Source organism: Cupressus sempervirens, chromosome 7 (assembly GCF_028749045.1).
Source record: "Cupressus sempervirens isolate cs-2001-9-10 chromosome 7, ASM2874904v1, whole genome shotgun sequence".
NCBI classification, from domain to species: domain Eukaryota; kingdom Viridiplantae; phylum Streptophyta; class Pinopsida; order Cupressales; family Cupressaceae; genus Cupressus; species Cupressus sempervirens.
In genome coordinates, this window is record NC_143124.1 from 489,756,446 (window position 1) to 489,771,284 (window position 14,839).

The window sequence follows — 14,839 nt, forward strand, 5'->3', positions numbered from 1 at the left end:
TTGTCACATGTAAAATCAAAACCTCCATTCCATTAATAAGTTTCGAGCATGAACCAAGAAGTTCAGAAGTTCACTAGTCTAAAGCTTTTGAGGCCCTTTCTCTTAAGCATTACCTTCCTTGCTAGACTTAAGGTTGAATTTGAACTCTAAACATAATGTGTTCAATGTTAAAGGTTCATCAGTTCATAGGTTCAAAGCATTAGGCCAATTTAAGCTTAGAATAGTTATCAACCTATCACACCTTTCTACTCATTATTGAAGTTGAACTTTGAACACTCTATGTTCAAGTTCAAAAGTTCAATCGGTAGATTTTTGTCTTGTTTTTTTTTGTTTTTTTAGAGGGGTAAATGCTTTGACTTGGAGCTATGAACCAATGAGGCCACAAATAGGGGACCTCATCCCCATTAGATTTGAACCTTAATGGCAACGATAAATACTCAACAACTTAACCATCACAAAATGCCACTATTGGCTATAGATTTTTGTCTTTTTATCTTATGAGCATCAGTTCCAATATTTTATGGCCGAAAAACTTGAAAATTGAACTATTACTATTGGTTCAATAGTTCATAGTTTACAGGCCTAAACATTCACCTTGGTAGAGACACATGTCCAAGTAAGCGGCAATGCAAAGGATGATTTTTCTTTCTCGAAACCTATGGGAAAGATACATATTAATTGGTGATTCATGGTAATGATGACAAGACATGCTTTGGTATGTGCAAAATTGAAAGAAACATTTAATGGTGGAAAGTACATTATCTTTTCAATTATACTCTCTTCCATCTGCACGTATTTCTCTCCAAGTTAGATGCATTAAAAAGGTTGTTTTCTTTTCATTCATATTCCCTTTGTTGTTTAAGTTAAGAATTTTGTTTTGTCTAGAGATACAAGAAGATAGCGTTAGGCCTTATTACCAACAAATATTTTATGCAGCCAACATGGTGAGTCCTCCATTTCTTTTCTTTTGCTTTTTGTTTCTTTTCCTACATATTAAATTTCTATCTATGTATTTGCTTTTGGTCTTTTCTCTAGATGTGGCTAGTCAACCCCAATTGTTAATGGTTGTATTTTGCCCCAAATTTCCAGGGGAGATTATAAGACTCATTTGTGGTGAATTAGTTTTTCATTTTATTAAAAATAGTAACTGGCAAGGGGGAAAAGCTATTCGCTAATAGTTTTTGGTGAATTCCACTAGGGAATAACTTATTTAATGACATATAATGGTCTTCCCTCATCAAGAAATTTTCCCCATTCTCCAATAAAGCTTAGGTTTTGATAGCACCCAATAAGATATCATCTCTGATCTAAACACATTGGCTTGGAATAGAAAAACTAGTACTGAACAATACCTATGGGTTAGTGAAGTCCTTGAAGATGAAGAAGAATGTACAGAACTAATATGAGTTGTACCTATTTCTCAAGAAGCAATAGTGGAAAAAATATTGGCTCAACAGCCTAAAGTGAATAACCATAACTCGGTTCAAAAGCTAAACCCTCAAACTTAGTTCAAACAGGCTAGGAGGGAGTTAGTATACCCAGAGCAATAAATATAAGGGTTCCATAGATGAACCTTATGAAGTCAAAATAAGTTGAATCAGAGACATATGAAGTGGGTTGATTATTTATAAAGTTTCACATTTGTGATAAAGAATAAGAGCGGAGTCACTCACTGACCTATTGATGCATTGAGCAGAAGATGTTCTTTATTTACCGAGAAGAAGGTTGAAGTTCTTAGTTTTGATGAAATGAAGTAGTTGTATGATAGTAACACTAATTTTTTTGAGGCATGGAGAGATTGCAAAACACCAAAACTATCAATTCAACTAAGTATAATAAGTATTTCATTCAAGAAGGTATGTTGTTCAAAGGAATTCAATTATGTATACCAATAAGTTCTATGAGAGTTAATTTGATTAAGGAAAAACATTGTGGTGGATTAGATGGACATTTTGGAATTGATAAGACATTCAGTTTTCTTAAGGATAAGTATTATTGGCAACATATGTATAAGGATATTCAAAAAAACTTATGGAGTTGTGGAATTTGTTAAGTTGCAAAAGGAGTAACTCAAAATACTAGATTGTATACAACTATTTTTGTTCCTAAGAAACCTTGGAGTAACATCAGTATGGATTTTGTTCTTGGATTGCCTAAGATAGCAAGAGGGCATGATTCCATTTTTTTTGTTGTGGATAGATTTTCTAAAATGGAAAATTTCATAAAATGTAAGAAGACATCAGATGTTGTGCATGTTTCGGATATTTTCTTCAAAGAGATTGTTAGATTACATAGATTACCAAGAAGTATTATTTCTAACAAAGACAGTAAGTTTGTTGGTTATTTTTGGAGGACTTTGTGAAGGAAGATGGATACTAAGTTGAAGTTTAGTTCTACATTCCATCTAGAGATAGATGCACAAACAAAGGTTGTGAATAGAAGCTTGGCTAATTTGTTGAGATGTTTAGTTGGAGATAAGCTGAGTAATTGGGATATGGTTTTGGCAAAAGCTGAGTTTGCATATAATAATCATGTGAATAGGAGTACACGAAAAACACCTTTTGAGATTGTTACTCAAATGCAGCCTAGAGGTATATCAAATTTGAGGTATGTTGTTGGTGAAGAGAAGTGTTGAAGGAGAATTTTTTTTGGTTTTATGAAGTCTTTGCATGAGGAAGTGAAGTTGAGATTGGAACATAGTAATTAAAAGCATAAGGAGAATGATGATAAGTCTAGGAGTCATCATGTTTTTGTAGTTGGTAATGAGGTGATGGTTCATTTGAAGAAAGGTAGATTTCCTATTCGAACATATAGTAAGATGAAAATGAAGAAGTTTGGTCCTTGTAGAGTTTTGAGGAAGTTTGACAATGGTAATGCTTATAAAGTTCAACTACCTAATGATATAGATATATCTCCTATATTCAATGTTGCTTATTTGCATAGGTATCATGAGAGAGATGATGAAGTTGTTGTACCAAATGATTATCCTAAGAAGAATATTGAATAGTTTGAACATATATTGGATCAAACAATTGGTAAAAGCAACCCAGGAAAGGATTACTATGAATATTTGGTGAAGTGGAAGAACATACTAGTTGAAGATGCTACATGGATTTCTCAATCTGAGTTGGATTTAGCTCAAGTTATGACATCTCAATGATTCAAGAGAATCATTTCTTTCAACCTCAATTGTCTCATGCAAGAGAATCTTGGATTGCCTTGCTATCCTACTTATTTTTGTTCATTTTTCTTGTTAATGTTGAGTTCCAGTGGTTGTCGCATTACAATCATTGCCGAATTTTTGTATGTGTTGAGTTGTCCATTGTTGGTTGAGCATTTATGTATGTGTCAAGTTATCTAGTGTTGGTTGAGTGTTATTTCATGTGCTAAGTGAAATTGATGTTTGTTGATATTTTGTTCCTCATTTCATCGAATTTTCCTATGATTGGATCTTAATTTGAGCCAATTTGTGTATTTAATTTGGATCATGAATTTAATGTAAGGATCTTATCTTGGGATGTGTGTAGACTATTATAGGTCAACCTTCTATTATGTAAAGATCTAGAATCTTCTATAAGTCATTTTGGTAAGTATAAGTAGGGGTGTTAGGGCTTAGATTAGGCATCACTTAGAAAGTCTTGATGGGAATGTGAAGTAGGGAGTTGGAAGTCCAAATTAAGGACCTGTAAAAGTTCTAAGTCTGGGATTTTTGTAAATCTTGTTGGTTGTTACCTAGAAGGCCTCACAAACGGGCATGTATGCTGATAATTGGATGAATCTCTCTCTCTCTCTCTCTCTCTCTCTCTCTCTCTCTCTCTCTCTCTCTCTCTCTCTCTCTCTCTCTCTCTCTCCCCTTGGTGTTGTTCTCTATGTTGTTTGCTTCCATTGTGTTTATTCAACAAGGTGGTTAGATAGTTAGGTGTGCCTCTAGCCCTCTCTTTTCAATCCCTCCTTGTGTCAAAATGATAGGGGATAAATGAGTAAAACCTACCCCCATATATTGAATGCAAGATGTGCATAGACTACTCATGACACCTGTTTACCAAGTTTTCACTTTTGGACAAAATAATTTCTCTTTATTTTATTTTTTTGACATTTTCTCAAAAAAGAAGAAGACCTTTTGACACTTTTTGGGAGATAATTGACAAATCATGATATAGATGAAGGAGTAAAGAACCTTATCATTTCAACATTTCTTTTGAAAGTTATGTAATAATGGACCATGAATATGGTAGCAAGCTCATAGATGTTGGTAGGATAATGAAAATGGGCATCAAATGGATTTTGGCAAGGGATTGGATAGGCTTGATGAAAGGATAGGAAAAATATGTAGGAGGATAGAGGGAGTGAAAGAAGGATTGATGTTTAGTCGATGGAAGTGGATGCAAGAATAACATTAGCACACATCTTGAAGGGTGATGGAATGATGGAGGAAGAGGAGATTTTAAAATTGGGAAGATGATAAGATATGGATTTTGGGATACAAGGACACAAAATAGATTTGGAAGGTGGAAGACTTTTTGATGGAGGGATAGAAATTTTGGATGCTAGCTTTGATCATTCTTTAATGCTTTATGCTTCAAGAAGCTTCTTGGGAATCCACATGGTCTTTGTCTTTTCTTTCCTTTGTGGTTCCTTAGATTGCATTGTTTGTAAAAGAGATTTAGGAACACATATTGCTTTTGAATTTTATTTTTGATTGATGAGACTTTGTGGCCATTTTGATTTTTCTTTTTCTTTTTGGATCATATTTTTCTTTGTTTTCACATGTCAATTAAACTAGACATATTGATCCTTGACTAAATGTGGATTTGTTGACTTGAGGACCTTATGCTTGGACTCCAAATTAATTAGACATGGAACAAAATTCATGGATGGATAGGAATTGTGTGGAGGAATTTTGGATGGGTAAAGGGTTCTCTAGGATGTGTGCATTTCAGACTTGCATATGGGAAAGGGTAAGTTGACTGTGAACTAGTGGATGGAGAAACATATGGACCTAAAATGGATGGAAGGGGTGAAGGAGGAGGTATAGGTTTGGATTTAGGTTTGAAAGGGCTACCAACATCATGAGAGTGAGCTTTAGGAATAAGGTCATGACCTTTAGGATTCTCTTTGATATGAAATGGTTTTGACATACTTTATTATTTAATGTTGGACCCTTTGACTCAATAAATCTTTTGACCAGTGGGATACTGTCCACTAGATGTGAGTCCATGTTTAGGTGTATATGATGTAGAAGAAGTGTAAGGATCAATAATTTGACTATACTTGATAGAACTAGAGGAACCCATTTGAAGTGGAAGGGGTTTGTAAGAATTTGGTATAGCTCTGCTACCATGTAAGAATTTGCCTTGGGTAAAAATGACACCAAGATCAAGAATCTCAAGAGATAGCACAAGAGAGACAAAATATGATCAAATTAGAATGGATATCATATAATTGGATAATGGATGATTGTATAATGGATGAATACATCATAGAGGGTGCCTGTATATAAGGGCAACCGATATGTCTGTATATAAGGGCAACCGATATGTCTAGAAGTCACACAAGAGATAAGGATTATAACTCAACTCGTGTCCACCAAAGGTGGATTATCTTCCATTGAGCATAGGATTTTGTGCGATGATGAGAGGATAAGTTTACATAGGGGTATCTCATAAAGAGATGTTGTAGACACCATGTACTCAAATAAGTTGCTAACTCTTGTGTTGTCAACAAGAAAACTCATATGACTATGCATATTCCTAAGTAAAATTAAGTAAAGTGTAACAATAATTAATCATTTACACTAACACCCCCCCCCACCCCTTAAGTGCAACTTAGGGGAATGTAGTTAAGCTCACAAAGCTAAATGCAAGATGCAATGTGGGTCCTGGCTATTAGGCCATGTTAGGTACCCATGTACAAATGCAATGAAATCTCTCATAAAGTGGAGAAAGAGGGAAAACCTCATGGGAAAAACCTCCTCTAAAAAGAGAGAGATGAAAAAATACAAGATGCATGCAAGCATGGAGTAATCAAGACCCCCCTAGTATGACATACATCATGCATGTACAAGCATATATCCCACATAAGAAAAATACATGATGGTATCCCCCCATATTGAATAATCTTCTGCAAGGATGTCATGAAGACAAAAAAGTATCCAATACCTACACATGACATTTCTCCCTTTAGGAAGAAGATACACCAAGTATAGGTGCAAGTATACTTCACATTGTGGATAGGAAGATGGATGAGGAATCCATATGTAGTATGCTATGGATGTTGCCTCTGAAGTCTTCTCATATGTTGACAAGTCCTTGATGAATGTAGATGCCACAAGCCAATCTAGTGGATGCCCAAAAGAAGGTGGAAAACAAGGTAAGATGTCCATGTATGAAAGTGAATCAAACTCCAAAGATAAGGAATCATCCTTATAGGAAGATATGGGGAGAGAAGTAATGTAGACTCCCCTCAATGATGAATGCACACCCATGAAAGAAGCTCCTTGATTACTGAAGAAGCTGCACCATGAAAATTGAATGATGTTCCTCCTTGTAGGAAGAAGTGGTGCCATAGGTGTAGTAGAGAATGATCCCCAACTAGTAGGAAGAATTCTCAAAAGATATGATATCTGAGGAAAATGGAATACAATCTCCAAAGACTGATATGTCTCCTCCATAGTAAAAGAGTCCTCCTCCAACTGCTGAAAAAAAGTGTGCGCAATCATGTTAGTCTCAAAAGGAAGATCAAGTGGTTGAGGTTTAGAGTGTTCCCTCACAACAAGTGAAGAAGAATTCTCCTCAACAAAGAGAAGGTGGATGTCATCAATAATGTCTACCACATCTTCAACATAGGACTCCACAAACAACATTGTAATGTTTGGAAGGAAGTCATCCCATGAAGCTGAAATAGGAAGACATGGTGTTTCCTATTGTATTGAATTAGGAGCATCTATGGATAGAACTGGATCAATAGAAGCAATAGGAGCATCATGAGGTATGATCTTAACTGGAGGGTGTAAGTACCATAATCGGGGTGATTGGATGAAGAATGTCCCCTGGGAATGGAGGGACTTGTGGATCTCCATATGCTTTCCAAAGACACATCCAAAGTTCATAAGGATTACTTGCCTTTCTGAGGACAAAAAAAAATCCATACTGATATTTATTAAAATAGCTTGAAAATTCATTCTAAGAACCATCTAATCAATAGAAGAAGGCAGTTCTTTGGAACATAGATAAGGAAATACTTCCTTACATTCTCTTAGATGATCATGTTGGAATTCTTTAGAATAACTAGGGTTGAATCAATTACTCAAGATCCTAATGTACTAATAAAACTTTTCTTTCCTTAGCTCAGTGAGCCCATAAAACATTCATATGCATGCAATCACTAAAACTTGTAGCTTGTTGTTAAATTAACCATACAGAAATGTAGACATGAAACATCAACACATTTGACACAATGATCTAACGTTGAAACTCAATTTGGGAAAAACCACAAGTAACATGCTACTCATTTCTCACTCTTCTGAAATGATGCCCCGTGAAAGGCCAACCTTGTTAAAGGTTACAATACACACTATTAAATGTGACCCGATTAAGTGATTTTAATCACCCTGTTAAAAGTGAGCCGTGTTAGATGACTTTAGGTCATTCACTTGGAATGCCACCCTGTTAAAGGATTTTCCAATGACTATTAGGTAAACTTTAATCCAAAGAATTTTACCCTAGACTGATACAATTGTGAGAGAGTAACAATAGAGCTTGATCTAATTTAACATATAACATCTCTTATAGATTTTAGATCACAATTTAGTCCTCAATTCAGCTTGGCTTTCAATCTTTGTAGCTCTGACAACTTGTTCTTCCTTCAAGAATATGTCTCCTTAAGCCTTCTTTCTTGGTATGCCAATGAAATCACTGCCTTGGTCACTTGACAAAGTAGAGTCCTTGTCTTTTTTCTTTCCTAATCTTTTTTGACCTTCTCAATATCTCCCCCAAACTCTTCTATTTGCTTCTTGATTGGACATTTCTTAAATAGGAATTTGGAATACTTTGTCACTTTGTTCTCCATCGTCCATTCTAGGGTTTGGATGGATTAGGTAGGATATAATGTATCTACCCCATATCTTGTCTCTTCTAGAAACTTCTCATAGAATCCATTTGAATTCACCTAGAAATGGTTTACCTCAAATTCTATGCCACCAGCTCATCATCCTTATCTTCCACTTGGTTCAAAAAATTCAAGAAAACAAACTTGTCAGCTTAGATTCGGTGATTTTTTGATCTTTTGAATAATGCAGTAGCTTGACATTATTAAACTTATGATGCTCGGCACATACTATGTTGCTCGACATCAACTGTGTAATCATTCAGCATCAACTAAAGTTTATTGGCACTCGAAATCCACTAAACTTTACTCAACATCTATTATTCTACTCGACATACACTAGAATTTTCTTTACTTGGCACCAACAGATTTTCTGCTCGACTTGCACTAACTTTTCTCAGCACCTACTAACCAACTCAGTCAAGCTTAGCAGACAATCTTTGAGTAACTTGTTCTTCTAAAGTTTCTAAGTGTAACTAGACTTTGCAACCTTAAGTAGATTATCAATACATCATGTTATCACTATCTTAATTGATCCTTGCACATCATTACATAAGCATAACTCAACCTTTCATCCAGGTGCTATTGTTACATCTTATTGATCAAATCCTCTTCATCAATCAACTAAGTGATAGCACTTGAATCTTATAAGAAATTGTCTTACCAGCACAATAGCAAGTTTGACATCAGTGACAAAACAATGATTGAAATACATATTATGTTTCAATAATCTTCCTCTTTCAATAATTCTCTTTCAACATGATCTTTTCAATCAGTTATCAACAATCTCCCTCTTTGGCATTGATGGAAAACCAAACTGATCAACCAAGTCACCTAGATGGTAAAACAATTTGTTCAACGAAATTGACTAGGTTAAAATAGTAAGACAATACCAAAAAGAAAACTTGTATCAAAATTGCTCCCTCTATCAACAACTTCATTCTTTTGATTAGGTTACAAAACTCTTTCTTACGACTCCCTCTGAGTTTCTTTCTTGTAACTCCCTATCTTTCTTGTAACTCCCTCTTACTAGGTAGATTATGATTTCTCCCTCATCATATATGTGTCTACCTCTGATCAACAACATCAACAATTATCTCCCTCTGAGATAACAATCTCTGGTATTCTTTTTCCTTTCTTATCAGTAGAATCTTTCTCTGATATTCTAACTAAATAGTACTTACTCCCTTTTTCTTGGAAAAACCTCTTTGTCCATTGATTAGTAGAGTATCTCCCTCTTTGACAATAATGCCAAAGACATATCATCTTTACATCTTAACATGCAGATATAGACTGTTGTAGTTTCAACATTTTTTTCTAACTTCTCCCTCTGGCACCTTGCTTGTGACTATTTTGGAGTTTTCAGCATTCTAATTATTTTAGGCGGCTCTTAAGGTGATATCTTCTGCATCAATTTATAACATCTTTGAAATCATCTTGTTTGATGAAGAGCAGTCCTCTTGTTACTTATATTGCCTTATAGGCATATCACCCCTAATTTACCTCTTAGGTATTCATGTACATCCTTAGGTAATGGTTTTGTGAATATGTCAGTAATTTGTTCCTTTGTATTGACACATTCCATCTTCACCTCTTTATCTTCTACTAGCTCTCTCAAGTAAAGATACTTGATAGCAATATTCTTTGTCTTTGTATGCATTACTAGATTCTTTGATATATTTATAGCATTAGTAGTATCACTAGAGCTATGATCTCTTCCTTCATTCCTTTGAGTAGTGTTGTGGTATCCACAACAGATGCCCCATTCCTCACTAGGAATGGGGACCCCCTACTTTCTTCCAACTCCCAGGCTCATGGTTTGAAAATTGGAAGAAGGAGAAAGTCTTGTTTAAATCAATTAGAGGAAAAAAGAAAAAAATTTAAATAAAAAAATTTGTGCGTGCGCATATCGAGGCGCATGCGCTTTGTAAGAACAAGCAAGGAGAGGGCGTTATAAAACCCCCTCCTTCCTCCTACTCATTTCATTTTTCCACTACCTTGTTTGGCTAAGGAAGGAAGGTGAGGAAAAGTCTTCCCCCCCCCCCCTCTCTCTCCATTCACGCTGCGCGCGCCCTTTAGGGTTGCGCACGCGTTGCACCACCGCGGCGCCCTTTTAGGCTCGTGTCGTGCCACCACGTCGCCCTTTTGGGAATGTGGCACTGCACGTGCCTTTAAGGCCGCGTGCACGCCACACCACTGCAGTACCCTTCTTGGCGCGCGGTGGGCGAGCGGCGCTGCGCAAGCCTTTGAGGCTGCTCACACGTGGCACTCTGCTGCGGTGCGCGCGGCTGGGGCCACCGCCCTCATTTTTTTATTTTTTATTTTTTTTTTAAATTATTATTTTTATATATATTTGATCAAAAAATCCAAAAAAAAAAAAGATTAAAAAATCATAAGTAAAATAAAAATTGGTTTTTGAGTATCATTTTTTTTAATGTGTTTTATGTATCTACTAATTAATTATTTTTTCTTTTTTTTTGTGACGTGCAAGTAATACAATCAAATGGTGTCCACATCTGGATCAATAACAAAGCCAGTCGTATACAAGTTCCAAGGTGTAACCCTGAAGTCACGATTGCACAATGAACACTCTGAGATCAAAGACATAGAACTTGGACACACGAACTTGGGAGAATTTCTGAGGGTTTGTAACAACCCAACTGAAAGATCTTCTTTGAGATCCGCCTTAATATAGTCTAGATTGGTAAATGCAGCATCACATCCTAGGACTGTTCAGTCAGCTGAATTGATCATGACCTTATCCCGACATTTTGTTCTTGAGGAAAGGGTGGTAAAGAGTGTCACTGGGGAAGTAGTCTTGGATCTACGACCTGATAATATCGAGAGAGTCTTTCACTTACCTAGAGCTGATCAGTTTATCAGGCTTTCATATGAAGTAGTTGAGAGGTGGCATAAGGATCATCACCAGGAGGCCATGGACATCATATATTCCTCATACTTCATTGAGAAACCATCTCGAGGAAAGACAATCAGCAAAGTAGATATGGCTCGAGGATACATGAGGGATGACATTGGATATTCAATCATTCTCTTGAGCAGAGTTATGGGATTGCCTGCAGCAGGTCATCTTGCTCCATTCATGGTTAACTTCATTGAAACCATTAGACATGCAAAGATGCCACTGGATTGGGCTACCACACTTAGTGAGAACTTGTGTGATCAGTTGCGGACAGTAAAGGACAAGAAGAAGTTCTATATGACTTCTTATGTGATATATCTACTTGCAGCGAGAGCCACCAACTATCTCGGGTTGTACAAAAGGGGCAGTATGCAGGATCCTAACGCATGGCCTATATAGTTTATCCTTAGCTAGTTAAGAAAAAGCTCTCGCCGCAAAGCAAAGAGTACCAAATTGTGAATGATGCCTTTATCTTTGCCATCATTCAATTCATCGAAGGCAATTATGGAAAGAGATTGTCTGATGAGGCCAAGGCAAAAATCATAGCTCTCGATGCATATTTTATCCAGTTTCGGACATTCACATACATTCAGGTTGGTGGTGCATCTATCCATCCAAAGAAGCTCCCAAGGTACCCAAGTGATAAGTTGGTTCTGATAGAAATTTCTCGGCAGATTGAGTTAGCCTATGAGAGGATCAAGAAACAACAAAGGCCTTGTTGGGATTGGCCTTTTGTAATAGGGGCATACCAAGTAAAGAGAAAGCATGATATCCTAACCTTCGAGTGGGAGTGGGAGAACTATCCTCTTGAGGAATATAACTCTCCCCGACCATTATTTGATAGTGTTGGTAAAGTGGAAAATTTGGCAGGAAAAGAGTTCTACCATGAGGACGCCATTGAAGATCATTAGATGAATGCCACAAATGACTATGATGTGCATATCAGGGACTATTGTAGAATGACTTTGTATTTAGTAGAGAAGGCTCTCCATTTGACCATCCCAGATGAGATAAGGATACAAGATTCGCAGGAGCTATTAGATCCCTTATTCAATATAGATAAAGTTGGCGAGAGGCCCATTCTGAATGCAGAAATTGATAGAGAGGAAGGAGATGATATTAATCATCGAGAAAGACATGTCATTAGAATGACAAAGAGTTGGATCAAGAAACCCTTTCCACTTGATCCAATTCTGGATACAGTGGTATTCCATATACATGCTTGCCCAGAAAAGGTAAAGGGGAGGAAAGTCACAGTTCCTATCTTTGCGCTCTAGTCTCCTATCAGGCTAGAAATGGTCTACCAGCTTGATCGTCCAGTGGGATATTACCATCCACCAGAGAAGAAGAAAGAAAAGAGGAAGAGAGCCTCTCCTTAGAGGATTCAAATAGAGCATGTTTAAGAACAGGCCCCTTTGCAGCAACATGAATCTACTCCCCAGGACCCCCAAGACTCTGGGATTTCTCATATCCAGGTTGATTTTCCATTGCCTCCTGTTTTGTCAAGCCAGCAAGAGGAGGGAGAGATTCTAGAGACATCCATTCCTTTGATGCATCAAGAGCTCGCTTCTCCTATGGTTCCACATAAGCAAAGGAGGGTCAAGGTTAGAATGAACAAGAGGCAGAGAGTTCATAAAAGATTAGTGCCTAATCCATCTGTTCCTGAAACCATTCTCAAGGAAGAATCAGATGAGAATGAAATAGAGTCAAATGGGGAGGAAGAGCAAGTGCCTCTACAAGGAAGAACCCGACTTGACAAAGCTACAAAATTGGAAAGAAAGAAGCTCCACAATTCAGAGGTGCGTCGACAGTTGACTGCTAGTTTCAAAAATAGCACTTTCCATGCATTGGAAACACATTTTGATGGCAAGTTAACTCAGACACACATCAAGTGAAGGGCCAGCTACTATTTTGGGTGTCTCCATGCACTTCTACTTCGACTGATGGCTTCCTCCTTCTTTCTCTCTCATGCTTTCATTGTTTTTGACATGTAAAGGGCTCATGCATCCAATTAATGAATAAAATATGGATGGAGTCCCTCTAAGCACCAGTTAGATTACCAATTTGTATATATTTAGTTTGTTTTAATGTTTTAAAAGCATTTTATTGCATTAAGATATCTCTCACTCTCAACACAAATTGAGGAGACAATTTCTAATAAATACCCCATTGTAAAATGTAAAAAGGGCCGCCGTTATTATGAATTAAAAATATGCTTTTGGTGCTAGCATTTGGAGTGTAGTTATTCTTGCCTGAATATGTCATTGTTTTGTGGATTTATTCATGAGATTCTGATTGAGCCAAAGGTTTATGGCATTGTTTCTGGTTGTGCGATCTTTTAGTTCTAGTGTTTGCTACAGATATATGAATTTTGTTGACGTAACGAGCTTGAGAAGAGATCACCCGATTGTGTCTACATAGCTTTTTGTCTCACATGAGCGCACTTTTCGTGGCATTGCGATTTGATGAAGAGTGAAACATCATTTGATTTGTTATAGATTCTCACTGATGATTGCATCAGTGGATTCTAGGAAGCGATGCTCCTATTTTCATTGGTTGCCTACCGATTTCTTCAAAGGTTTAACTTGCAATGTGTTGTGTTCTATAGCTTATGTCCATTTAGGAATTTCACTTTCAAGTTATTTGATTTCATGTTATTTGCTTTCAGTTTTTTTATTTGCTTTGCTAACCCCCCTATTAGAATAGGACCTCATAGTAGTTGCATTGTTAGAGTTGCATTCATTGAAAAAATAGAAAATATAAAAACATTGTTCTTTTGGTGTGATATTTTGAGACAGCGAATAGATTTTACTTGATTCCAAGGTAAAAGAGTTTTTGGAACCAGCAAAGGCCTCCTCATGAACATTCACATTTATCTTCTACTGAGCGGATTTTGGTACGTCGCAAGACAAACACTGAACCTTGGAGTGGATCCTTTAAAAGATTTGCTTTTCAAGAGAGGAATTACACTATGGATTCCTGCCGTTGACCTCGTGCAAAATGAATGCCCAACAGAAGTGGCGCTAGAAGGAGGGCCCTTACAAAGAACATACTATTGAAAACAAGAAAGATTTGATCAAATTTCAAAAAAATTTCACCCTTGCAATAATCCTACACTACATAAAAAGTTCAGAAATCACTTTTGAAATTTTCAAAAATTCAGGTCCGCAACTTCGCAAAACTCTGTGGTCTGCAAAATTCAGAAGAAGTGAGGAAGTGTGCTTCTACAGAGGTGCGCTTTTCCCAGAATTGATACAAGCTAGAAGATATTGATCCTAGATCCCCATTCCAACGAGCATTGAGATCTTCACCAAGTGCCCAAGAATTTCTAGAGCTTACTCATTTTCGTAAGCCACGTAGTGACAGAAAAATACCCCAAATTCAACCACTTCCATTTGACATTTCATCATCTTCTTCTACTCCACCACCCATTCAACCACTAGGTGGACCTCCACATATTCCAACACTCTCATCACCTTTCCACCTGCCTTTAGGTCCACAAAATCCTCCAATGGCCTTTTTCGCAAACGCAGTTGATTCACCCCTTAGCTTGAGAGGTGCCCTCCATGACCTCCCTAAGAATCTCGAGAAATTTTGTCCAAGGTTTATTTATGGAGAAACAAGAGCCACTGAAGATCACGTCAAGATTTTTAAGGAAATTTGCAATCGGAAGCAAATTGCTAACGAAGATGTGGTTCTTCATTTATTTCCCTACTCTTTGGGGGAGATTTCCTTCAATTGGTATGTGAACCTACCACCAGGATGTATTGGAGACTGGGATTCTTTCAAAAAATCATTTTTGGAACAATTCAAAAC

General features: G+C 36.9%; 1 pseudogene; it reads left to right on the forward strand.

Moving 5' to 3' along the window:
* The window catches only part of LOC149547686 (RNA-dependent RNA polymerase 2-like), a 137,698-nt pseudogene that overhangs the window by 31,263 nt on the left and 91,596 nt on the right, over positions 1–14,839 (forward strand).